We start from the raw sequence: 27834 nt of genomic DNA on the forward strand, positions 1-27834 counted from the left end.
TCAGAACCCGCGGCCATTAGGGCCCGACTGAAGCTGGGACCCGGGCGTGGCAGGGGGGCTCGCCAGCGCCCCCTGGAATGGGATTCAAAAACATGTCCATATCTCAAACACGCTTGCATGTAATAATATGAAACTCGGTACACGTATAGATCTCATCGGGCCGAACAACTTTCGTGCTCTAAGTTTTACGCCAGTCCAACAGGAAGTCGGTTATTATGGGCTGTATGGAAACGCATGTTCTGGCATTTGAAACACTTGTCCTAGAGAATTCATCGGATGACCACGAAACTCGGTGTGCATGAAGTCAAGACATGGAGGATGATAAATTGCGAGGGGATTTTTGATATCTCGAACGGTTTGGCCGTGGCGAGGAAACTAATTTATGGCGAATATTGGAAACAGGAAGTGTGTTATAACATCCTCATACATTAACTGATCTTGATGAAACTTCAGCAGTGTGTTTGTTGTAAGAGGCCGATCACATGGATGTGACTATTGTGAGTCAAAGTTATAGCGCCACCAACTGGCAGCAGGAAGTGTGTCACTTTCAAAATGCTTTGAAATCACCCTCTTATTTTTACCCGATTTGCTTCAAACTTCATCTGTATAATGTAAACACACGACAGATGTAGACCTGTGAAAGGATTATTGATATCTTTAATACTGTCGCCATGGCAACGCTTTAAACTTTTATATTCTTTTTGGATGCATTTGAGGCTCTTAACATGCTTCAAATTGCATGAAACTCAACATGCATATCACATTTATTGCCTAGTACACTTGTGCGAAGTTTCAGAAACGGGCGTGGTGGAGGGGCTCAGTAGCGCCACCTTTAGTCAAAAATGGGGTATTAGTTTTATCTACAGTAACCAAACTCGGTACGTATATTCTTCTCTTCGAGCCGGACAACTTTCTAATTTACAGTCATTAGCTCCGACCAACAGGAAGTCAGATATTTTGGTTTGAATGTGATATATTGATATATTTTAGACTCCGAGTTTTTAGCGGTGGTTGATTTTATTCACACCAAACTTTTTCAACATGATGAAAATACATTAAAGATGCTAAATTATGAACGGATATTAAATATCTCAAACGGTTTTGCTGTGGCGAGGGATTAAAGTAATGTCCAGAAAGGAAACACTAAAAGCCTCATATCTTCTAAAATTTTTATTATACACCATTTATTTCTATATAAAAGTATACAAATATCAGAACTAAACCCATTTTGTTCTTTTTTTCAATTTAAGAATTATGTATAAGTTAAAAAACAGCCAGAATGCGCTATTTAGTAAAAAAATAAGTCATACATAGGGCAATACTGCCCTCTTGTGTTTGAAATCAGGTAGGCCCATTGTATATTGTATTTATATATAAATATATTAGTGACTGTGAGAATATTTTCCTACGGGTTAATCGATGTGTGATTAAAGCGGGGGCTTTTAAATCGCTAACTTAAAAGCCAAAGTAGTAGCCTACTGGACGTCCAGTAGGAATGAACTAAAACACATTCACTCTGTTCTGCTCATAGACTGTAAAAAAATGGTTCTGCTCGTTCCTCGCCGTGAACGCGTTATTACCCGTGTAGCCGTGAGCATTTAGTTTCATTTTAAACATAGCGCCATTTCGGGGGTGGGATTGCTTGAATTGCGTGTTCAATATTCCGTCATCATCTTTTCAGTCAGCTCTCCACCCATGATTAATGAAATTGGACTCCTTGTGCTGATCTTTGCTGCGACTCTCATTCAGCTCACGATTTATTAAGCGGACACGTTCAGGTTTTAATTGTAGGTTAGTGCCCGTTCTCTAACTGAACTAAATTATTTTAACACACACACACACACACACATCAAATCGACGGTGGAGCGCGATGATATATTTAATATATCTGTATATTTGAATATCTGTATATTTTTCCCACCGGTTAACCAACGTGTGACACCAGCGAGGGCTTTTAAATCGCTAATATAAAAGTGAAAGTAAGTATGATTATGGTGGCGCTCGCAGTGCGCTCGAATGAATTCCTATGAAAGTAGAAATTAACTAAAAAAACGTTCGCTCTGTTCTGCTCACTCCTCGCGTTGGACGCGCACCGTTATGAATGCCTGTGCAGCCGTGAGCTTTTTTTAGTTTAATTTTAAAATTAGCGCCATTTCGGGGGCGGGTATAGGCTATTGCTTGAATTTATTTTGCAAAAACACGTGCTATATTTCAGATCAATATATTTGTTTTCCTTAAAATTATTCTCATCTGAATTACAAATAATGTATTTCTGTATAAAATAATACTATGACTAAAAATGCATTTGATGTTTCTTTTTTAATCAATAACTTAAAAATAAACGGATTAGGCTACTGCTCTGTTTGAGGACTAGAAACTAAAACCAATGCAATATGATGAATGTCCAAAAGATGGCACCGACAGACTGTTTTAAACGAAGTTGGATAAATATTTCTTGTTTTTAAACAGTGTACGTGTGTGCGCGCGCGCGCGTGTGTGTGTGTGTGTGTGCGTGCAATCAGTACCAGGTAAGAGGCATGAATGATGGGAATTGGACTTCTGGGAGTGAGGTTAATATTCCGGAGACGGTTCCCTCAGGTTGTGAAAAGGAGGTGGCGCGGGAGCCCCAATAGTACTACTGCAGAACCCCAGAACCATACGTCATAGCAGTGTGATCACGACAGCGCCAGCCTAAAAGTCTGATGCCAGAAGTGGGCGTGGCCAGACATTGCGCTACTTCTGTGTTTCAAAGTTTAAAACAATGCTGATATTTTTTTTTTTGAACGATTTCATTACAAATGTTTATTTAATATATATATATATATATAAAATATTATAAAATATAAATATATATATATATAAATAAATATAGCTGCAAGCAGCGATTACGGGCCCAAGCCGGTGGCACCGCCACCCTGGTGCCTTTAGTTACACTAAAGGCACCGGGCTGGCGCTGCCACCGGCTTGGGCCCTCCATCGCTGCTTGCAGCTATATTTATTTATATATATATATATATATATATATATATATATATATATATATATATATATATATAAAAAGCCGCCACCCCGTTGCCTTTCGGGTTCCTGTGCACGACGGGCAATAACGTAACCCCGCTTTGACTGTCGAGAAGAAGTCTGCTTTAGAGCTTGCATCAGTGTGAGTTAGAGGATGGATACCCGACCCGAGCCCGACGGGACCCGCCGGTACCCGACGGGCCGGGCCGGGTTCGGACAGATATTTAGAAATGATGTTGGGGTTCGGGTCGGGCTCGGTCACATCAGCGCGATAAGGCATTGAACATTTTAAATTTAAAACAGCTTATTATGTAGGTAGCCGATGTGCCTGATGCTTTCACTTGATGCAAACGTTCGTTTTTGTGATTAAAATACATGTAAAATATTACCATAACATCCGTCTTCCTGTGTGCGGACATTTGTTTATGTAGCCGTGACAACGAAACGCGTGCATAATGTGCGCGCGCCAGGTGTTAAGAGCGCTTGTTGCTCCGCGCGCTGATGCGCTTGTCCTGTTGACATTTCCGATTGCCTTCCTACAGTTGCTTAATAAAAGCGGGCTTTCCACACAAAAAAACGTACAATTGTCATTAGTATGAGAAAAAAATGGGATTTTAACTGTCGGGCTCGGGTCGGGCTCGAACATAAATATCTTTATGCCTGTCGGGCTCGGGTCGGGTTCGGTTACTGCTCTGTCGGACGCGGACCAGGCTCGGACTGAAAAATTTGGCCCGATCCGCACTCTAGTGTGAGTCTTTCTGCTCCCCTCCAAACACACACAGAAAAGGGGGGGGGGCTGTCTGTGTGTGTGCCCTCCCTCCCTCCCACACACACACACACACACACACACACACACACACACACACACACACACACAGAGAATGGCAGGGGGAACTCTGTCAGAGAGAGACAAAACCACATTCAAACCAAAATATCTGACTTCCTGTTGGTCGGAACTAATGACTGTAAATGAGAAAGTTGTCCGGATCGATAAGCACAATATACAGACCGAGTTTTGTGACTGTAGGTAAAAATAACCCACCCACTTTAGTCAAAAGTATCTTGAAAGTAACACACTTCCTGCTGCCAGTTGGTGGCGCTATAACTTTGACTCACAATAGTCACATCCATGTGATCGCCCTCTTACAACAAACACACTGCTGAAGTTTCATCAAGATCAATAAATGTATGAAGACGTTATAACACATTGTGTTTTTCTTTTCTCGCCATAACTTCGTTTCCTCGCCACGGCCAAACCGTTCGAGATATCAAAAATCCGTCCGCAATTTAGCGTCCTCAATGTCTTGACTTCATGCTGACCGAGTTTGGTGGCGATAGGATAATTTTTCTTGGAGGAGTATATCAAATTCCAGGGGCTTGCATTTTCATACAGCCCATAATAGCCGACTTCCTGTTGGACTGGCGTAAAACTTAGAGCACGAAAGTTGTTCGGCCCGATTAAATCTATATGTGTACCGAGTTTCATATTATTACATGCAAACGTGTTTGATATATGGACCAAGTTTTTCGGACCACGTTCAAGGGGGCGCTGTTGAGCTCCCCTGCCACGCCCGGGTACCAGCTTCAGCCCAGCCCTGATGGCCGCAGGTTCTGACCTGTGTGCAAAGTTTCAAGAGTTTTCGAGCACGTTAAGGGCCCCAAAAGTGCCCGAGAAGTCCCACACAGCAGAGAAAGGGTTAAAATAAAGCCCCCCTCCTCTCTCACACACACAGACACTGAGAGAGACTGGCAAAATTCCCATCAAATCACATTCAAACCAAAATATCTGACTTCCTGTTGGTCGGAGCTAATGACTGTAAATTAGAAAGTTGTCCGGCTCGGGGAGATAAATATAAATACCGATTTTTGTTACTGTAGGTAAAACGAATACCCCATTTTTGACTAAAGGTGGCGCTACTGAGCCCCTCCACCGCGCCCATTTCTGAAACTTCACACATGCCTAGTACCTAATAAATCTGATATGCATGTTGAGTTTCATGCAATTTGAAGCATGTTAAGAGCCTCAAATGCACCCAAAAAGAATATTAAAGTTTGATGCGTTGCCATGGCAACAGTATTTAAGATATCAATAATCCTTTCACAGGTCTACATCTGCCGTGTGTTTACATTATACAGATGAAGTTTGAAGCAAATCGGGTAAAAATAAGAGGGTGATTTCAAAGCATTTTGAAAGTGACACACTTCCTGCTGCCAGTTGGTGGCGCTATAACTTTGACTCACAATAGTCACATCCATGTGATCGGCCTCTTACAGCGAACACACTGCTGAAGTTTCATCAAGATCAGTTAATGTATGAGGATGTTATAACACACTTCCTGTTTCCAATATTCGCCATAAATTCGTTTCCTCGCCACGGACAAACCGTTCGAGATATCAAAAATCCCCTCGCAATTTTGCATCCTCCATGTCTTGACTTCATGCACACCGAGTTTCGTGGTCATCCGATGAATTCTCTAGGACAAGTGTTTCAAATGCCAGAACATGCGTTTCCATACAGCCCATAATAGCCGACTTCCTGTTGGACTGGCGTAAAACTTAGAGCACGAAAGTTGTTCGGCCCGATGAGATCTATATGTGTACCGAGTTTCATATTATTACATGCAAGCGTGTTTGATATATGGACATGTTTTTGAATCCCATTCCAGGGGGCGCTGGCGAGCCCCCCTGCCACGCCCGGGTACCAGCTTCAGTCGGGCTCTGATGGCCGCGAGTTCTGACATTTGTGCAAAGTTTCAAGAGTTTTTGAGCACGTTAAGGCCCCCAAAAGTGCCCAAAAGGTAGTAAAATAATAATAATAATAAAGAAGAAGAAGAAGAATAATAAATAATAATCCGGAGGAAAACAATAGGGCCTTCGCCTTTTCAAGGCTTGGGCCCTAATAACAATGTTTTGTCCTATTAACAAAAGACAGACAATGTACTATGAACAAATGTTAATAGTTTTTTAAAAGTTAAAATGATACTTTATGCATTTGGTTAGTGTCAAATGATTAACAATATAAATTGAACAAAGTTTAAAACAAACAAAATAATAAAACGAAAACAAAGCTTGAACATTTGATTTAATTGAAAAGCATTTTTTAAATAAAATGTGTTTTTTTCCTCTGAAATAGCAAAAGCATCGCACCCTAGCTGTACCTGCTCTAAATAAATAATAGTCATTAAATAAAAATACAAAATCGAAATAAATAAATTATATTTTATTGTTATTTTTTTTTTATTCTTGTTCTGTTCTGAATATCAATACATTTAAAGGATTTGTTGTGGAATATTTTGAGTATCATAATAAAATCAGAACAATTCTCGTTTTAGTGATTATTTTTATTTTTTATTTTTTTCACTGTTCTAATCAGGTCAGGCAAGTCAAATTCTTTGTCTTGTCCCTTAAAAAAGGTAATATATATATATATACCACACTTCATATGAATTTTTGGTGTTGTGTACTTACAATGGCTGCTGATTTCATGTGTCCGTTAAGTCCATGAGACTGTAGGGTGTCTAATTTTTCATTTTAGGTTTCAGAAGGGTGCTCACGCATACTTTGTGGTTGATATGTGCCCTCGATGTGCACTTTTGCAGAACCCACACTGATGCAAGCTCTAAAGCAGACTTCTTCTGGACAATCAAAGCGGAGTTACGTTATTGCCCGTTGTGCACAGGAACCCTAAAGGCACCGGGGTGGCGGTTTTATATATATATATATATTTATTTATATATATATATATATATATATATATATATATATATATATATATATATATATATATATATAAATAAATATAGCTGCAAGCAGCGATGGAGGGCCCAAGCCAGTGGCACCGTCACCCTGGTGCCTTTAGTGCAACTAAAGGCACCGGGGTGGCGGTGCCACCGGCTTGGGCCCGTAATCGCTGCTTGCAGCTATATTTATTCTTCTTCTTCTTCTTTATTATTATTATTATTATTATTTTACTACCTTTTGGGCACTTTTGGGGGCCTTAACGTGCTCAAAAACTCTTGAAACTTTGCACAAATGTCAGAACCCGCGGCCATTAGGGCCGCACTGAAGCTGGGACCCGGGCGTGGCAGGGGGGCTCGGCAGCGCCCCCTGGAATGGGATTCAAAAACATGTCCATATATCAAACACGCTTGCATGTAATAATATGAAACTCGGTACACATATAGATCTCATCGGGCCGAACAACTTTCGTGCTCTAAGTTTTACGCCAGTCCAACAGGAAGTCGGCTATTATGGGCTGTATGGAAACGCATGTTCTGGCATTTGAAACACTTCTCCCAGAGAATTCATCCGATGACCACGAAACTCGGTGTGCATGAAGTCAAGACATTGAGGATGATAAATTGCGAGGGGATTTTTGATATCTCGAACGGTTTGGCCGTGGCGAGGAAACAAATTTATGGCGAATATTGGAAACAGGAAGTGTGTTATAACATCCTCATACATTAATTGATCTTGATGAAACCTCAGCAGTGTGTTCGCTGTAAGAGGCCGATCACATGGATGTGACTATTGTGAGTCAAAGTTATAGCGCCACCAACTGGCAGCAGGAAGTGTGTCACTTTCAAAATGCTTTGAAATCACCCTCTTATTTTTACCGATTTGCTTCAAACTTCATCTGTATAATGTAAACACACGGCAGATGTAGACCTATGAAAGGATTATTGATATCTTTAATACTATCGCCATGGCAACGCATCAAACTTTAATATTCTTTTTTAAAGTTTTTGAGACTCTTAGCATACTTCAAATTGCATGAAACTCGACAGACACTTTACATTTATTGCCTAGTACACTTGTGCACAGTTTCAGAAACGGGCGTGGTAAGGGGCTCAGTAGCGCCACCTTTAGTCAAAAATGGGGTATTAGTTTTACCTACAGTAACAAAAATCGGTATCTATATTTATCTCCCCGATCCGGACAACTTTCTAATTGACAGTCATTAGCTCCGACCAACAGGAAGTCAGATATTTTGGTTTGAATGTGATTTGATGGGAATTTTGCCAGTCTCTCTCAGTGTCTGTGTGTGTGAGAGAGAATGGGGGCTTTATTTTAACCCTTTCTCTGCTGTGTGGGACTTCTCGGGCACTTTTGGGGCCCTTAACGTGCTCAAAAACTCTTGAAACTTTGCACAAATGTCAGAACCCGCGGCCATCAGGGCCCGACTGAAGCTGGTACCCGGGCGTGGCAGGGGGGCTCGGCAGCGCCCCCTGGAATGGGATTCAAAAACATGTCCATATATCAAACACGCTTGCATGTAATAATATGAAACTCGGTACACATATAGATCTCATCGGGCCGAACAACTTTCGTGCTCTAAGTTTTACGCCAGTCCAACAGGAAGTCGGCTATTATGGGCTGTATGGAAACGCATGTTCTGGCATTTGAAACACTTCTCCCAGAGAATTCATCCGATGACCACGAAACTCGGTGTGCATGAAGTCAAGACATGGAGGATGCTAAATTGCGGACGGATTTTTGATATCTCGAACGGTTTGGCCGTGGCGAGGAAACGAATTTATGATTAAAAAAGGATGCATAAAGTGTGTTATAACTTAGTTATAGTTTTACCTACAGTTACAAAACTCAGCGTGTATATTGATCTTATCAAGCCGAACAACTTTCTAATTTACAGTCATTAGCTCCGACCAACAGAAAGTCAGATATTGTGGTTTGAATGTGAATTGTGTCTCTCTCTGTCTCGCTGCCATTCTGTGTGTGTGTGTGTGTATGTCTGTGTGGGGTGGGGAGGGGAGGGGGGGATCTGTGTATGTGTGTGTGTGTGAGGAGGGGGGCTAGTTTAGTTTAACCCTTTCTCTGCTGTGTGCAAAATCTCGGGCACTTTTGGGGCCCTTAACGTGCTCGAAAACTCTTGAAATTTTGCACACAGGTCAGAACCCGCGGCCATTAGGGCCCGACTGAAGCTGGTACCCGGGTGTGGCAGGGGGGCTCGACAGCGCCCCCTGGAATGGGATTCAAACACTTGTCCGTATATCAAACACGCTTGCATGTAATAATATGAAACTCGGTACACATTTAGATCTCATCGGGCCGAACAACTTTCGTGCTCTAAGTTTTACGCCGGCCCAACAGGAAGTCGGCTATTGTGGGTGGTATGAAAACGCATGCCCCTGGAATTTGAAACACTCTTTCTAGAAAATTCATCCAATCGCAACCAAACTCGGTCAGCCTGACGACAAGACATTGAGGATACTAAATTGCTGACGGATTTTTGATATCTCGAACAGTTTGGCCGTGGCGAGGAAACGAAATTATGGCGAGTAAAGAGAAACACGATCTGTTATAACGTCTTCATACATTTATTGATCTTGATGAAACTTCAGTAGCGTGTTTGTTGTAAGAGAGCGATCACATGGATGTAACTAATGTGAGTCCCCCCCCTTTTCTGTGTGTGTTTGGAGGGGAGCAGAAAGACTCACACTGATACAAGCTCTAAAGCAGACTTCTTCTCGACAGTCAAAGCGGGGTTACGTTATTGCCCGTCGTGCACAGGAACCCGAAAGGCAACGGGGTGGCGGCTTTTTATATATATATATATATATATATAAATAAATATAGCTGCAAGCAGCGATGGAGGGCCCAAGCCGGTGGCAGCGCCAGCCCGGTGCCTTTAGTGTAACTAAAGGCACCAGGGTGGCGGTGCCACCGGCTTGGGCCCTCCATCGCTGCTTGCAGCTATATTTATTTATATATATATATATATTTATTTATTCTTCTTCTTCTTCTTTATTATTATTATATTACTACCTTTTGGGCACTTATGGGGGCCTTAACGTGCTCAAAAACTCTTGAAACTTTGCACAAATGTCAGAACCTGCGGCCATCAGGGCCCGACTGAAGCTGGGACCCGGGCGTGGCAGGGGGGCTCGCCAGCGCCCCCTGGAATGGGATTCAAAAACATGTCCATATCTCAAACACGCTTGCATGTAATAATATGAAACTCGGTACACATATAGATCTCATCGGGCCGAACAACTTTCGTGCTCTAAGTTTTACGCCAGTCTAACAGGAAGTCGGTTATTATGGGCTGTATGGAAACGCATGTTCTGGCATTTGAAACACTTGTCCTAGAGAATTCATCGGATGACCACGAAACTCGGTGTGCATGAAGTCAAGACATGGAGGATGATAAATTGCGAGGGGATTTTTGATATCTCAAACGGTTTGGCCGTGGCGAGGAAACGAATTTATGGCGAATATTGGAAACAGGAAGTGTGTTATAACATCCTCATACATTAACTGATCTTGATGAAACTTCAGCAGTGTGTTTGTTATAAGAGGCCGATCACATGGATGTGACTATTGTGAGTCAAAGTTATAGCGCCACCAACTGGCAGCAGGAAGTGTGTCACTTTCAAAATGCTTTGAAATCACCCTCTTATTTTTACCCGATTTGCTTCAAACTTCATCTGTATAATGTAAACACACGGCAGATGTAGACCTGTGAAAGGATTATTGATATCTTAAATACTGTTGCCATGGCAACGCATCAAACTTTAATATTCTTTTTGGGTGCATTTGAGGCTCTTAACATGCTTCAAATTGCATGAAACTCAACATGCATATCAGATTTATTAGGTACTAGGCATGTGTGAAGTTTCAGAAACGGGCGCGGTGGAGGGGCTCAGTAGCGCCACCTTTAGTCAAAAATGGGGTATTAGTTTTACCTACAGTAACCAAACTCGGTACGTATATTCTTCTCTTCGATCCGGAAAACTTTCTAATTTACACTCATTAGCTCCGACCAACAGGAAGTCAGATATTTTGGTTTGAATGTGAGTTCTGGTATATTTTAGACTCCGAGTTTTTAGCGGTGGTTTATTTTATTCACACCAAACTTTTTCAACATGATGAAAATACATTAAAGATGCTAAATTGTGAACGGATATTAAATATCTCAAACGGTTTTGCTATGGTGAGGGATTAAAGTAATGTCCAAAAAAGGAAACACTAAAAGCCTCATATTTTCTAAAAAAATTATTATACACCATTTATTTCTATATAAAAGTATACAAATATCAGAACTAAACCCATTTTGTTCTTTTATTTCAATTTAAGAATTATGTATAAGTTAAAAAAACAGCCAGAATGCACTTTTTAGTCAAAAAATAAGTCATACATAGGGCAATACTGCCCTCTTGTGGTCAAAATCGGGTAGGCCCATTGTATATTGTATTTATATATAAATATATTAGTGACTGTTAGAATATTTTCCTACCGGTTAATCGATGTGCAATTAAAGCGGGGGCTTTTAAATCGCTAACTTAAAAGCCAAAGTAAGTACTGGACGTCCAGTATGAATGAACTAAAACACATTCACTCTGTTCTGCTCGTTCCTCGCCGTGAACGCGTTATTGCCCGTGCAGCCGTGAGCATTTAGTTTAATTTTAAACATAGCGCCATTTCGGGGGTGGGATTGCTTGAATTGCGTGTTCAATAGCCTATTATTCTTAATCTTTTCAGTCAGCTTTTCACCCATGATTAATGAAATTGGACTCCTTGTGCTGATGTTTGCTGCGACTCATTCAGCTCACGATTTATTAAGCGGACACGTTCAGGTTTTAATAGGCTAGTGCCCACTATATTTGAATATCTGTATATTGTAATATCTATACCTAGTCACACCCTACTCTTATTAAATGTATGCTTCATAGTTCATTTTTAATTTCTAAATTTGATCAATAAATTAAATTATTTAGAATAATAAGACACTATAGGACTGTTAGCCTACCCTGTGGCTGATCAAATTAAATATTTTACACTGAAAAATAACAATGCATTAAATAATGTTTTAAGATTGTTTGAAATATAAGTTAATTAACGATCGTTGCAAAGAATGAAAGGCTACTTTTAAACATAACACTAAACCTCCTATAGGTGTCGCCAGGCGACCGTCTTAATGAGCGAGTCATTGATTCATTCGTTCAAACGAGTCGTTCGAACGACTGAATCATTCATGAATGACACAGATCTTTATGGATTGATCATTGAATCTTTGAGTCAAGCGATTCTTTCAAAATGCGGAATCATTCACTAATGAAAAAACATTGAGATGCGCGATGGTTCTGCTGTGATCTTTGTTTAACTATTTTCGCTGCTGAAACAGAACAAAAACAGTCAACATTGTTGTGTGTGTGTGTGTGTGTGTGTGTGTGTGTGTGTGTGTGTGTGTGTGTGTGTGTGTGTGTGTGTGTGTGTGTGTGTGTGTGTGTGTGTGTGTGTGTGTGTGTGTGTGATTTTGGTGTACACAAATATAAGGAAACACTTAGCAGTTTGAATGATGTCCTGTATGAACAAAATGACGGAGTATGTTTTTATGTCTCCATTTTTCGATCGATCCTCATACACACACACACACACACACACACACACACACACACACACACACACACACACACACACACACACACACACACTGCAATCTTGACATCGCAGCCACACACACAGACAGCCCCTCCTGTGTTTGTCTGTGTGGGGAGGGGGGCAGAAAGACTATTAAAAATAGGTATATTGTGCCATCTAGTGTTTTATACTATGTATAAATGTGTTTTTTCTTTTAAACAAGTGTTTTAAAGTACACTAATTTCAATTAATTCAATGCTGCATTTTTATGTATATTTAAACATTATCAAAGACTACTTTCTGTCAAAGTTAGGATGTTATTTTTTTAGTTTCAAAAGTTCTCTGTCTCTCTCTGTCGGTCATTCCCCTCCCCTATTCCTGTTTTTCATTGCACGCTTTTAAATGTAAAAAAATCTTTCTGTTTTGATATATTTAAACTTTTTAAAAAATCTAGCAAAAAATGCGCCTTTTTGCACAACCCATTTTTTATTTAAATTTTTTCACTGTTCTAATCAGGTCAGGCAAGTCAAATGATCTGTCTTGTCCCTTAAAAAAATTAATATATATATATACCACACTTCATATGAATTTTTGGTCTTGTGTACTTACAATGGCTGCTGATTTCATGTGTCCGTTAAGTCCATGAAACTGTAGGGTGTCTAATTTTTCATTTTAGGTTTCAGAACGGTGCTCACGGCACGCCCTCGATGCGCACTTTTGCAGAACCCACACTGATGCAAGCTCTAAAGCGGAGATACGTTATTGCCCGTTGCGCACAAGAACCCTAAAGGCACCGGGGTGGCGGTTTATATATATATATATATATATATATATATATATATATATATATATATATATATAAATAAATATAGCTGCAAGCAGCGATGGAGGGCCCAAGCCGGTGGCACCGCCACCCTGGTGCCTTTAGTGCAACTAAAGGCACCGGGGTGGCGGTGCCACCGGCTTGGGCCCGTAATCGCTGCTTGCAGCTATATTTAGGGCCCAAGCCTTGAAAAGGCGAAGGCCCTATTGTTTTCCTTCGGATTATTCTTCTTTATTATTTATTATTATTTATTATTATTATTATTATTATATTACTACCTTTTGGGCACTTTTGGGGGCCTTAACGTGCTCAAAAACTCTTGAAACTTTGCACACAGGTCAGAACCGGCGGCCATTAGAGCCGGACTGAAGCTGGGACCCGGGCGTGGCAGGGTGGCTCGACAGCGCCCCCTGGAACGCGGTCCGAAAACTTGGTCCATAAATCAAACACGCTTGCGTGGAATAATATGAAACTCGGTACACTTATAGATCTCATCGGTTCATATATCCTTCATGCTCTGACTTTTTACGCCAGCCCAACAGGAAGTCGGCTATTTGGCGTAGTTTAAAAAACACATGCAATGGAATTTAAAATACTCCTCCTAGACGATTCAAACAATCACCACGAAACTCGGTGTGCATGAAGCCAAGACATGGAGGATGATAAATTGCCAGGGGATTTTTGATATCTCGAACGGTTTGGCCGTGGCGAGGAAACAAATTTATGGCGAATATTGGAAACAGGAAGTGTGTTATAACATCCTCATACATTAATTGATCTTGATGAAACTTCAGCAGTGTGTTCGTTGTAAGAGGCCGATCATATGGATGTGACTATTGTGAGTCAAAGTTATAGCGCCACCAACTGGCAGCAGGAAGTGTGTCACTTTCAAAATGCTTTGAATTCACCCTCTTATTTTTACCCGATTTGCTTCAAACTTTATGTGTATAATGTAAACACACGGCAGATGTAGACCTGTGAAAGAATTATTGATATCTTAAATACTGTTGCCATGGCAACGCTTTAAACTTTTATATTCTTTTTGGGTGCATTTGAGGCTCTTAACATGCTTCAAATTGCATGAAACTCAACATGCATATCACATTTATTAGGTACTAGGCATGTGTGAAGTTTCAGAAACGGGCGCGGTGGAGGGGCTCAGTAGCGCCACCTTTAGTCAAAAATGGGGTATTAGTTTTACCTACAGTAACAAAAATCGGTATTTATATTTATCTCCCCGAGCCGGACAACTTTCTAATTTACAGTCATTAGCTCCGACCAACAGGAAGTCAGATATTTTTGTTTGAATGTGATTTGATGGGAATTTTGCCAGTCTCTCTCAGTGTCTGTGTGTGTGAGAGAGGAGGGGGGCTTTATTTTAACCCTTTCTCTGCTGTGTGGGACTTCTCGGGCACTTTTGGGGCCCTTAACGTGCTCGAAAACTCTTGAAACTTTGAACACAGGTCAGAACCTGCGGCCATCAGGGCTGGGCTGAAGCTGGTACCCGGGCGTGGCAGGGGAGCTCAACAGCGCCCCCTTAAACGTGGTCCGAAAAACTTGGTCCATATATCAAACACGTTTGCATGTAATAATATGAAACTCGGTACACATATAGATTTAATCGGGCCGAACAACTTTCGTGCTCTAAGTTTTACGCCAGTCCAACAGGAAGTCGGCTATTATGGGCTGTATGAAAATGCATGCCCCTGGAATTTGATATACTCCTCCAAGAAAAATTATCCTATCGCCACCAAACTCGGTCAGCATGAAGTCAAGACATTGAGGACGCTAAATTGCGGACAGATTTTTGATATCTCGAACGGTTTGGCCGTGGCGAGGAAACGAAGTTATGGCGAGAAAAGAAAAACACAATGTGTTATAACGTCTTCATACATTTATTGATCTTGATGAAACTTCAGCAGTGTGTTTGTTGTAAGATGGCGATCACATGGATGTGACTATTGTGAGTCAAAGTTATAGCGCCACCAACTGGCAGCAGGAAGTGTGTTACTTTCAAGATACTTTTGACTAAAGTGGGTGGGTTATTTTTACCTACAGTCACAAAACTCGGTCTGTATATTGTGCTTATCGATCCGGACAACTTTCTCATTTACAGTCATTAGCTCCGACCAACAGGAAGTCAGATATTTTGGTTTGAATGTGGTTTTGTCTCTCTCTGACAGAGTTCCCCCTGCCATTCTCTCTGTGTGTGTGTGTGTATGTGTGTGGGGGGGAGGGAGGGAGGGAGGGCACACACACAGACAGCCCCCCCTTTTCTGTGTGTGTTTGGAGGGGAGCAGAAAGACTCACACTGATGCAAGCTCTAAAGCAGACTTCTTCTCGACAGTCAAAGCGGGGTTACATTTTTGCCCGTCGTGCACAGGAACCCCAAAGGCAACGGGGTGGCGGCTTTTTATATATATATATATATATATATATATATATATATATATATATATATATATAAATATAGCTGCAAGCAGCGATGGAGGGCCCAAGCCGGTGGTAGCGCCAGCCCGGTGCCTTTAGTGTAACTAAAGGCACCAGGGTGGCGGTGCCACCGGCTTGGGCCCGTAATCGCTGCTTGCAGCTATATTTATTAGGGCCCAAGCCTTGAAAAGGCGAAGGCCCTATTGTTTTCCATGGGATTATTAGGGCCCAAGCCTTGAAAAGGCGAAGGCCCTATTGTTTTCCTTCGGATTATTCTTCTTTATTATTTATTATTATTATTATTATTATTATTATATTACTACCTTTTGGGCACTTTTGGGGGCCTTAACGTGCTCAAAAACTCTTGAAACTTTGCACAAATGTCAGAACCCGCGGCCATTAGAGCTGGACTGAAGCTGGTACCCGGGCGTGGCAGGAGGGCTCGACAGCGCCCCCTGGAACGCGGTCCGAAAACTTGGTCCATAAATCAAACACGCTTGCGTGGAATAATATGAAACTCGGTACACTTATAGATCTCATCGGTTCATATATCCTTCGTGCTCTGACTTTTTACCCCAGCCCAACAGGAAGTCGGCTATTTGGCGTAGTTTAAAAAACACATGCAATGGAATTTAAAATACTCCTCCTAGACGATTTAACCAATCACCACGAAACTCGGTGTGCATGAAGTCAAGACATGGAGGATGAAAAATTGCCAGGGGATTTTTGATATCTCGAACGGTTTGGCCGTGGCGAGGAAACGAATTTATGGCGAATATTGGAAACAGGAAGTGTGTTATAACATCCTCATACATTAACTGATCTTGATGAAACTTCAGCAGTGTGTTCGCTGTAAGAGGCCGATCATATGGATGTGACTATTGTGAGTCAAAGTTATAGCGCCACCAACTGGCAGCAGGAAGTGTGTCACTTTCAAAATGCTTTGAATTCACCCTCTTATTTTTACCCGATTTGCTTCAAACTTTATGTGTATAATGTAAACACACGGCAGATGTAGACCTGTGAAAGAATTATTGATATCTTAAATACTGTTGCCATGGCAACGCTTTAAACTTTTATATTCTTTTTGGGTGCATTTGAGGCTCTTAACATGCTTCAAATTGCATGAAACTCAACATGCATATCAGATTTATTAGGTACTAGGCATGTGTGAAGTTTCAGAAACGGGCGCGGTGGAGGGGCTCAGTAGCGCCACCTTTAGTCAAAAATGGGGTATTAGTTTTACCTACAGTAACAAAAATCGGTATTTATATTTATCTCCCCGAGCCGGACAACTTTCTAATTTACAGTCATTAGCTCCGACCAACAGGAAGTCAGATATTTTGGTTTGAATGTGATTTGATGGGAATTTTGCCAGTCTCTCTCAGTGTCTGTGTGTGTGAGAGAGGAGGGGGGCTTTATTTTAACCCTTTCTCTGCTGTGTGGGACTTCTCGGGCACTTTTGGGGCCCTTAACGTGCTCGAAAACTCTTGAAACTTTGCACACAGGTCAGAACCTGCGGCCATCAGGGCTGGGCTGAAGCTGGTACCCGGGCGTGGCAGGGGAGCTCAACAGCGCCCCCTTGAACGTGGTCCGAAAAACTTGGTCCATATATCAAACACGTTTGCATGTAATAATATGAAACTCGGTACACATATAGATTTAATCGGGCCGAACAACTTTCGTGCTCTAAGTTTTACACCAGTCCAACAGGAAGTCGGCTATTATGGGCTGTATGAAAATGCATGCCCCTGGAATTTGATATACTCCTCCAAGAAAAATTATCCTATCGCCACCAAACTCGGTCAGCATGAAGTCAAGACATTGAGGACGCTAAATTGCGGACGGATTTTTGATATCTCGAACGGTTTGGCCGTGGCGAGGAAACGAAGTTATGGCGAGAAAAGAAAAACACAATGTGTTATAACGTCTTCATACATAATTGATCTGGATGAAACTTCAGCAGTGTGTTTGTTGTAAGAGGGCGATCACATGGATGTGACTATTGTGAGTCAAAGTTATAGCGCCACCAACTGGCAGCAGGAAGTGTGTTACTTTCAAGATACTTTTGACTAAAGTGGGTGGGTTATTTTTACCTACAGTCACAAAACTCGGTCTGTATATTGTGCTTATCGATCCGGACAACTTTCTCATTTACAGTCATTAGCTCCGACCAACAGGAAGTCAGATATTTTGGTTTGAATGTGGTTTTGTCTCTCTCTGACAGAGTTCCCCCTGCCATTCTCTCTCTGTGTGTGTGTGTGTGTGTGTGTGGAGTGGGGGGGAGGGGAGGGAGAGAGGGCACACACACAGACAGCCCCCCCCCCCCCCTTTTCTGTGTGTGTTTGGAGGGAAGCAGAAAGACTCACACTGATACAAGCTCTAAAGCAGACTTCTTCTCGACAGTCAAAGCGGGGTTACGTTATTGCCCGTCGTGCACAGGAACCCGAAAGGCAACGGGGTGGCGGATTTTTATATATATATATATATATATATAAATAAATATAGCTGCAAGCAGCGATGGAGGGCCCAAGCCGGTGGCACCGCCACCTCGGTGCCTTTAGTGTAACTAAAGGCACCAGGGTGGCGGTGCCACCGGCTTGGGCCCGTAATCGCTGCTTGCAGCTATATTTATTTATTCTTCTTCTTTATTATTATTATATTACTACCTTTTGGTCACTTTTGGGGGCCTTAACGTGCTCAAAAACTCTTGAAACTTTGCACAAATGTCAGAACCCGCGGCCATTAGGGCCCGACTGAAGCTGGGACCCGGGCGTGGCAGGGGGGCTCGACAGCGCCCCCTGGAATGGGATTCAAAAACATGTCCATATCTCAAACACGCTTGCATGTAATAATATGAAACTCGGTACACGTATAGATCTCATCGGGCCGAACAACTTTCGTGCTCTAAGTTTTACGCCAGTCCAACAGGAAGTCGGTTATTATGGGCTGTATGGAAACGCATGTTCTGGCATTTGAAACACTTGTCCTAGAGAATTCATCGGATGACCACGAAACTCGGTGTGCATGAAGTCAAGACATGGAGGATGCTAAATTGCGAGGGGATTTTTGATATCTCGAACGGTTTGGTCGTGGCGAGGAAACGAATTTATGGCGAATATTGGAAACAGGAAGTGTGTTATAACATCCTCATACATTAACTGATCTTGATGAAACTTCAGCAGTGTGTTCGCTGTAAGAGGCCAATCACATGGATGTGACTATTGTGAGTCAAAGTTATAGCGCCACCAACTGGCAGCAGGAAGTGTGTCACTTTCAAAATGCTTTGAAATCACCCTCTTATTTTTACCCGATTTGCTTCAAACTTCATCTGTATAATGTAAACACACGACAGATGTAGACCTGTGAAAGGATTATTGATATCTTTAATACTGTCGCCATGGCAACGCTTTAAACTTTTATATTCTTTTTGGATGCATTTGAGGCTCTTAACATGCTTCAAATTGCATGAAACTCAACATGCATATCACTTTTATTGCTTAGTACACTTGTGCGAAGTTTCAGAAACGGACGTGGTGGAGGGGCTCAGTAGCGCCACCTTTAGTCAAAAATGGGGTATTAGTTTTATCTACAGTAACCAAACTCGGTACGTATATTCTTCTCTTCGAGCCGGACAACTTTCTAATTTACAGTCATTAGCTCCGACCAACAGGAAGTCAGATATTTTGGTTTGAATGTGATATATTGATATATTTTAGACTCCGAGTTTTTAGCGGTGGTTGATTTTATTCACACCAAACTTTTTCAACATGATGAAAATACATTAAAGATGCTAAATTATGAACGGATATTAAATATCTCAAACGGTTTTGCTGTGGCGAGGGATTAAAGTAATGTCCAGAAAGGAATCACTAAAAGCCTCATATCTTCTAAAAATTTTATTATACACCATTTATTTCTATATAAAAGTATACAAATATCAGAACTAAACCCATTTTGTTCTTTTTTTCAATTTAAGAATTATGTATAAGTTAAAAAACAGCCAGAATGCGCTATTTAGTAAAAAAATAAGTCATACATAGGGCAATACTGCCCTCTTGTGTTCGAAATCAGGTAGGCCCATTGTATATTGTATTTATATATAAATATATTAGTGACTGTGAGAATATTTTCCTACGGGTTAATCGATGTGTGATTAAAGCGGGGGCTTTTAAATCGCTAACTTAAAAGCCAAAGTAGTAGCCTACTGGACGTCCAGTAGGAATGAACTAAAACACATTCACTCTGTTCTGCTCATAGACTGTAAAAAAATGGTTCTGCTCGTTCCTCGCCGTGAACGCGTTACCCGTGTAGCCGTGAGCATTTAGTTTCATTTTAAACATAGCGCCATTTCGGGGGTGGGATTGCTTGAATTGCGTGTTCAATATTCCGTCATCATCTTTTCAGTCAGCTGTCCACCCATGATTAATGAAATTGGACTCCTTGTGCTGATCTTTGCTGCGACTCTCATTCAGCTCACGATTTATTAAGCGGACACGTTCAGGTTTTAATTGTAGGTTAGTGCCCGTTCTCTAACTGAACTAAATTATTTTAACACACACACACACACACACACATCAAATCGACGGTGGAGCGCGATGATATATTATCTGTATATTTGAATATCTGTATATTTTTCCCACCGGTTAACCAACGTGTGACACCAGCGAGGGGTTTTAAATCGCTAATATAAAAGTGAAAGTAAGTATGATTATGGTGGCGCTCGCAGTGCGCTCGAATGAATTCCTATGAAAGTAGAAATTAACTAAAAAAACGTTCACTCTGTTCTGCTCACTCCTCGCGTTGGACGCGCACCGTTATGAATGCCTGTGCAGCCGTGAGCTTTTTTAGTTTAATTTTAAAATTAGCGCCATTTCGGGGGCGGGTATAGGCTATTGCTTGAATTTATTTTGCAAAAACACGTGCTATATTTCAGATCAATATATTTGTTTTCCTTAAAATTATTCTCATCTGAATTACAAATAATGTATTTCTGTATAAAATAATACTATGACTAAAAATGCATTTGATGTTTCTTTTTCAATCAATAACTTAAAAATAAACGGATTAGGCTACTGCTCTGTTTGAGGACTAGAAATTAAAACCAATGCAATATGATGAATGTCCAAAAGATGGCACCGACAGACTGTTTTAAACGAGGTTGGATAAATATTTCTTGTTTTTAAACAGTGTACGTGTGCGCGCGCGCGCGCGTGTGTGTGTGTGTGTGTGTGTGTGTGTGTGTGTGTGTGTGTGTGTGTGTGTGTGTGTGTGTGTGTGTGTGCGCGTGCAATCAGTCCCAGGTAAGAGGCATGAATGATGGGAATTGGACTTCTGGGAGTGAGGTTAATATTCCGGAGACGGTTCCCTCAGGTTGTGAAAAGGAGGTGGCGCGGGAGCCCCAATAGTAACCAACTGCAGAACCCCAGAACCATACGTCATATCAGTGTGATCACGACAGCGCCAGCCTAAAAGTCTGATGCCAGAAGTGGGCGTGGCCAGACATTGCGCTACTTCTGTGTTTCAAAGTTTAAAACAATGCTGATATATTTTTTTTTGAACGATTTCATTACAAATGTTTATTTAATATATATATATATGAAATATTATAAAATATAATAACAATGTTTTGTCCTATTAACAAAAGACAGACAATGTACTATGAACAAATGTTAATAGTTTTTTAAAAGTTAAAATGATACTTTATGCATTTGGTTAGTGTCAAATGATTAACAATATAAATTGAACAAAGTTTAAAACAAACAAAATAATTAAACGAAAACAAAGCTTGAACATTTGATTTAATTGAAAAGCATTTTTTAAATAAAATTTGTTTTTTTCCTCTGAAATAGCAAAAGCATCGCACACTAGCTGTACCTGCTCTAAATAAATAATAGTCATTAAATAAAAATACAAAATCGAAATAAATAAATTATATTTTATTGTTATTTTTTTAAATTCTTGTTCTGTTCTGAATATCAATACATTTAAAGGATTTGTTGTGGAATATTTTGAGTATCATAATAAAATCAGAACAATTCTCGTTTTAGTGATTATTTTTATTTTTTATTTTTTTCACTGTTCTAATCAGGTCAGGCAAGTCAAATTCTTTGTCTTGTCCCTTAAAAAATGTAATATATATATATATACCACACTTCATATGAATTTTTGGTGTTGTGTACTTACAATGGCTGCTGATTTCATGTGTCCGTTAAGTCCATGAGACTGTAGGGTGTCTAATTTTTCATTTTAGGTTTCAGAAGGGTGCTCACGCATACTTTGTGGTTGATATGTGCCCTCGATGCGCACTTTTGCAGAACCCACACTGATGCAAGCTCTAAAGCAGACTTCTTCTGGACAATCAAAGCGGAGTTACGTTATTGCCCGTTGTGCACAGGAACCCTAAAGGCACCGGGGTGGCGGTTTTTTATATATATATATATATATATATATATATATATATATATATATATATATATAAATAAATATAGCTGCAAGCAGCGATGGAGGGCCCAAGGCGGTGGCACCGCCACCCTGGTGCCTTTAGTGCAACTAAAGGCACCGGGGTGGCGGTGCCACCGGCTTGGGCCCGTAATCGCTGCTTGCAGCTATATTTTATTCTTCTTCTTCTTCTTTATTATTATTATATTACTACCTTTTGGGCACTTATGGGGGCCTTAACGTGCTCAAAAACTCTTGAAACTTTGCACAAATGTCAGAACCTGCGGCCATCAGGGCCCGACTGAAGCTGGGACCCGGGCGTGGCAGGGGGGCTCGCCAGCGCCCCCTGGAATGGGATTCAAAAACATGTCCATATCTCAAACACGCTTGCATGTAATAATATGAAACTCGGTACACATATAGATCTCATCGGGCCGAACAACTTTCGTGCTCTAAGTTTTACGCCAGTCTAACAGGAAGTCGGTTATTATGGGCTGTATGGAAACGCATGTTCTGGCATTTGAAACACTTGTCCTAGAGAATTCATCGGATGACCACGAAACTCGGTGTGCATGAAGTCAAGACATGGAGGATGATAAATTGCGAGGGGATTTTTGATATCTCAAACGGTTTGGCCGTGGCGAGGAAACGAATTTATGGCGAATATTGGAAACAGGAAGTGTGTTATAACATCCTCATACATTAACTGATCTTGATGAAACTTCAGCAGTGTGTTTGTTATAAGAGGCCGATCACATGGATGTGACTATTGTGAGTCAAAGTTATAGCGCCACCAACTGGCAGCAGGAAGTGTGTCACTTTCAAAATGCTTTGAAATCACCCTCTTATTTTTACCCGATTTGCTTCAAACTTCATCTGTATAATGTAAACACACGGCAGATGTAGACCTGTGAAAGGATTATTGATATCTTAAATACTGTTGCCATGGCAACGCATCAAACTTTAATATTCTTTTTGGGTGCATTTGAGGCTCTTAACATGCTTCAAATTGCATGAAACTCAACATGCATATCAGATTTATTAGGTACTAGGCATGTGTGAAGTTTCAGAAACGGGCGCGGTGGAGGGGCTCAGTAGCGCCACCTTTAGTCAAAAATGGGGTATTAGTTTTACCTACAGTAACCAAACTCGGTACGTATATTCTTCTCTTCGATCCGGAAAACTTTCTAATTTACACTCATTAGCTCCGACCAACAGGAAGTCAGATATTTTGGTTTGAATGTGAGTTCTGGTATATTTTAGACTCCGAGTTTTTAGCGGTGGTTTATTTTATTCACACCAAACTTTTTCAACATGATGAAAATACATTAAAGATGCTAAATTGTGAACGGATATTAAATATCTCAAACGGTTTTGCTATGGTGAGGGATTAAAGTAATGTCCAAAAAAGGAAACACTAAAAGCCTCATATTTTCTAAAAAAATTATTATACACCATTTATTTCTATATAAAAGTATACAAATATCAGAACTAAACCCATTTTGTTCTTTTATTTCAATTTAAGAATTATGTATAAGTTAAAAAAACAGCCAGAATGCACTTTTTAGTCAAAAAATAAGTCATACATAGGGCAATACTGCCCTCTTGTGGTCAAAATCGGGTAGGCCCATTGTATATTGTATTTATATATAAATATATTAGTGACTGTTAGAATATTTTCCTACCGGTTAATCGATGTGCAATTAAAGCGGGGGCTTTTAAATCGCTAACTTAAAAGCCAAAGTAAGTACTGGACGTCCAGTATGAATGAACTAAAACACATTCACTCTGTTCTGCTCGTTCCTCGCCGTGAACGCGTTATTGCCCGTGCAGCCGTGAGCATTTAGTTTAATTTTAAACATAGCGCCATTTCGGGGGTGGGATTGCTTGAATTGCGTGTTCAATAGCCTATTATTCTTAATCTTTTCAGTCAGCTTTTCACCCATGATTAATGAAATTGGACTCCTTGTGCTGATGTTTGCTGCGACTCATTCAGCTCACGATTTATTAAGCGGACACGTTCAGGTTTTAATAGGCTAGTGCCCACTATATTTGAATATCTGTATATTGTAATATCTATACCTAGTCACACCCTACTCTTATTAAATGTATGCTTCATAGTTCATTTTTAATTTCTAAATTTGATCAATAAATTAAATTATTTAGAATAATAAGACACTATAGGACTGTTAGCCTACCCTGTGGCTGATCAAATTAAATATTTTACACTGAAAAATAACAATGCATTAAATAATGTTTTAAGATTGTTTGAAATATAAGTTAATTAACGATCGTTGCAAAGAATGAAAGGCTACTTTTAAACATAACACTAAACCTCCTATAGGTGTCGCCAGGCGACCGTCTTAATGAGCGAGTCATTGATTCATTCGTTCAAACGAGTCGTTCGAACGACTGAATCATTCATGAATGACACAGATCTTTATGGATTGATCATTGAATCTTTGAGTCAAGCGATTCTTTCAAAATGCGGAATCATTCACTAATGAAAAAACATTGAGATGCGCGATGGTTCTGCTGTGATCTTTGTTTAACTATTTTCGCTGCTGAAACAGAACAAAAACAGTCAACATTGTTGTGTGTGTGTGTGTGTGTGTGTGTGTGTGTGTGTGTGTGTGTGTGTGTGTGTGTGTGTGTGTGTGTGTGTGTGTGTGTGTGTGTGTGTGTGTGTGTGTGTGTGTGTGTGTGTGTGATTTTGGTGTACACAAATATAAGGAAACACTTAGCAGTTTGAATGATGTCCTGTATGAACAAAATGACGGAGTATGTTTTTATGTCTCCATTTTTCGATCGATCCTCATACACACACACACACACACACACACACACACACACACACACACACACACACACACACACACTGCAATCTTGACATCGCAGCCACACACACAGACAGCCCCTCCTGTGTTTGTCTGTGTGGGGAGGGGGGCAGAAAGACTATTAAAAATAGGTATATTGTGCCATCTAGTGTTTTATACTATGTATAAATGTGTTTTTTCTTTTAAACAAGTGTTTTAAAGTACACTAATTTCAATTAATTCAATGCTGCATTTTTATGTATATTTAAACATTATCAAAGACTACTTTCTGTCAAAGTTAGGATGTTATTTTTTTAGTTTCAAAAGTTCTCTGTCTCTCTCTGTCGGTCATTCCCCTCCCCTATTCCTGTTTTTCATTGCACGCTTTTAAATGTAAAAAAATCTTTCTGTTTTGATATATTTAAACTTTTTAAAAAATCTAGCAAAAAATGCGCCTTTTTGCACAACCCATTTTTTATTTAAATTTTTTCACTGTTCTAATCAGGTCAGGCAAGTCAAATGATCTGTCTTGTCCCTTAAAAAAATTAATATATATATATACCACACTTCATATGAATTTTTGGTCTTGTGTACTTACAATGGCTGCTGATTTCATGTGTCCGTTAAGTCCATGAAACTGTAGGGTGTCTAATTTTTCATTTTAGGTTTCAGAACGGTGCTCACGCCCTCGATGCGCACTTTTGCAGAACCCACACTGATGCAAGCTCTAAAGCGGAGATACGTTATTGCCCGTTGTGCACAAGAACCCTAAAGGCACCGGGGTGGCGGTTTATATATATATAAGGCCCTTATAGCCCTCCAGCGATGGAGGGCCCAAGCCGGTGGCACCGCCACCCTGGTGCCTTTAGTGCAACTAAAGGCACCGGGGTGGCGGTGCCACCGGCTTGGGCCCGTAATCGCTGCTTGCAGCTATATTTATTATTATTTTACTACCTTTTGGGCACTTTTGGGGGCCTTAACGTGCTCAAAAACTCTTGAAACTTTGCACAAATGTCAGAACCCGCGGCCATTAGAGCCGCGATGAAGCTGGGACCCGGGCGTGGCAGGGGGGCTCGGCAGCGCCCCCTGGAATGGGATTCAAAAACATGTCCATATCTCAAACACGCTTGCATGTAATAATATGAAACTCGGTACACGTATAGATCTCATCGGGCCGAACAACTTTCGTGCTCTAAGTTTTACGCCAGTCCAACAGGAAGTCGGTTATTATGGGCTGTATGGAAACGCATGTTCTGGCATTTGAAACACTTGTCCTAGAGAATTCATCGGATGACCACGAAACTCGGTGTGCATGAAGTCAAGACATGGAGGATGATAAATTGCGAGGGGATTTTTGATATCTCGAACGGTTTGGCCGTGGCGAGGAAACGAATTTATGGCGAATATTGGAAACAGGAAGTGTGTTATAACATCCTCATACATTAATTGATCTTGATGAAACTTCAGCAGTGTGTTCGATGTAAGAGGCCGATCACATGGATGTGACTATTGTGAGTCAAAGTTATAGCGCCACCAACTGGCAGCAGGAAGTGTGTCACTTTCAAAATGCTTTGAAATCACCCTCTTATTTTTACCCGATTTGCTTCAAACTTCATCTGTATAATGTAAACACACGGCAGATGTAGACCTGTGAAAGAATTATTGATATCTTAAATAATGTTGCCATGGCAACACTTTAAACTTTTATATTCTTTTTGGGTGCATTTGAGGCTCTTAACATGCTTCAAATTGCATGAAACTCAACATGCATATCAGATTTATTAGGTACTAGGCATGTGTGAAGTTTCAGAAACGGACGTGGTAAGGGGCTCAGTAGCGCCACCTTTAGTCAAAAATGGGGTATTAGTTTTACCTACAGTAACAAAAATCGGTATTTATATTTATCTCCCCGAGCCGGACAACTTTCTAATTTACAGTCATTAGCTCCGACCAACAGGAAGTCAGATATTTTGGTTTGAATGTGATTTGATGGGAATTTTGCCAGTCTCTCTCAGTGTCTGTGTGTGTGAGAGAGGAGGGGGGCTTTATTTTAACCCTTTCTCTGCTGTGTGGGACTTCTCGGGCACTTTTGGGGCCCTTAACGTGCTCGAAAACTCTGGAAACTTTGCACACAGGTCAGAACCTGCGGCCATCAGGGCCGGCCTGAAGCTGGTACCCGGGCGTGGCAGGGGAGCTCAACAGCGCCCCCTTGAACGTGGTCCGAAAAACTTGGTCCATATATCAAACACGTTTGCATGTAATAATATGAAACTCGGTACACATATAGATTTAATCGGGCCGAACAACTTTCGTGCTCTAAGTTTTACGCCAGTCCAACAGGAAGTCGGCTATTATGGGCTGTATGAAAATGCATGCCCCTGGAATTTGATATACTCCTCCAAGAAAAATTATCCTATCGCCACCAAACTCGGTCAGCATGAAGTCAAGACATTGAGGACGCTAAATTGCGGACAGATTTTTGATATCTCGAACGGTTTGGCCGTGGCGAGGAAACGAAGTTATGGCGAGAAAAGAAAAACACAATGTGTTATAACGTCTTCATACATTTATTGATCTTGATGAAACTTCAGCAGTGTGTTTGTTGTAAGAGGGCGATCACATGGATGTGACTATTGTGAGTCAAAGTTATAGCGCCACCAACTGGCAGCAGGAAGTGTGTTACTTTCAAGATACTTTTGACTAAAGTGGGTGGGTTATTTTTACCTACAGTCACAAAACTCGGTCTCTATATTGTGCTTATCGATCCGGACAACTTTCTCATTTACAGTCATAAGCTCCGACCAACAGGAAGTCAGATATTTTGGTTTGAATGTGGTTTTGTCTCTCTCTGACAGAGTTCCCCCTGCCATTCTCTGTGTGTGTGTGTGTGTGTGTGTGTGTGGGGGGGGGGGGGGAGGGAGGGAG

General features: G+C 40.9%; 1 protein-coding gene and 1 long non-coding RNA gene across 3 annotated transcripts in view; one reads left to right on the plus strand and one right to left on the minus strand.

Annotated features, from left to right (window-relative positions):
• The window catches only part of LOC306989760, an 86245-nt gene that overhangs the window by 49633 nt on the left and 8778 nt on the right, over nucleotides 1–27834 (plus strand). The window lies entirely within an intron of this gene.
• Nucleotides 1–27834, minus strand: part of shisa8b (shisa family member 8b) — a 90069-nt gene that overhangs the window by 49467 nt on the left and 12768 nt on the right. The gene's annotated exons all lie outside the window — the stretch shown is intronic.

This window comes from Phoxinus phoxinus, assembly GCF_949152265.1.
Source record: "Phoxinus phoxinus genome assembly, chromosome: 21".
Taxonomy (NCBI): domain Eukaryota; kingdom Metazoa; phylum Chordata; class Actinopteri; order Cypriniformes; family Leuciscidae; genus Phoxinus; species Phoxinus phoxinus.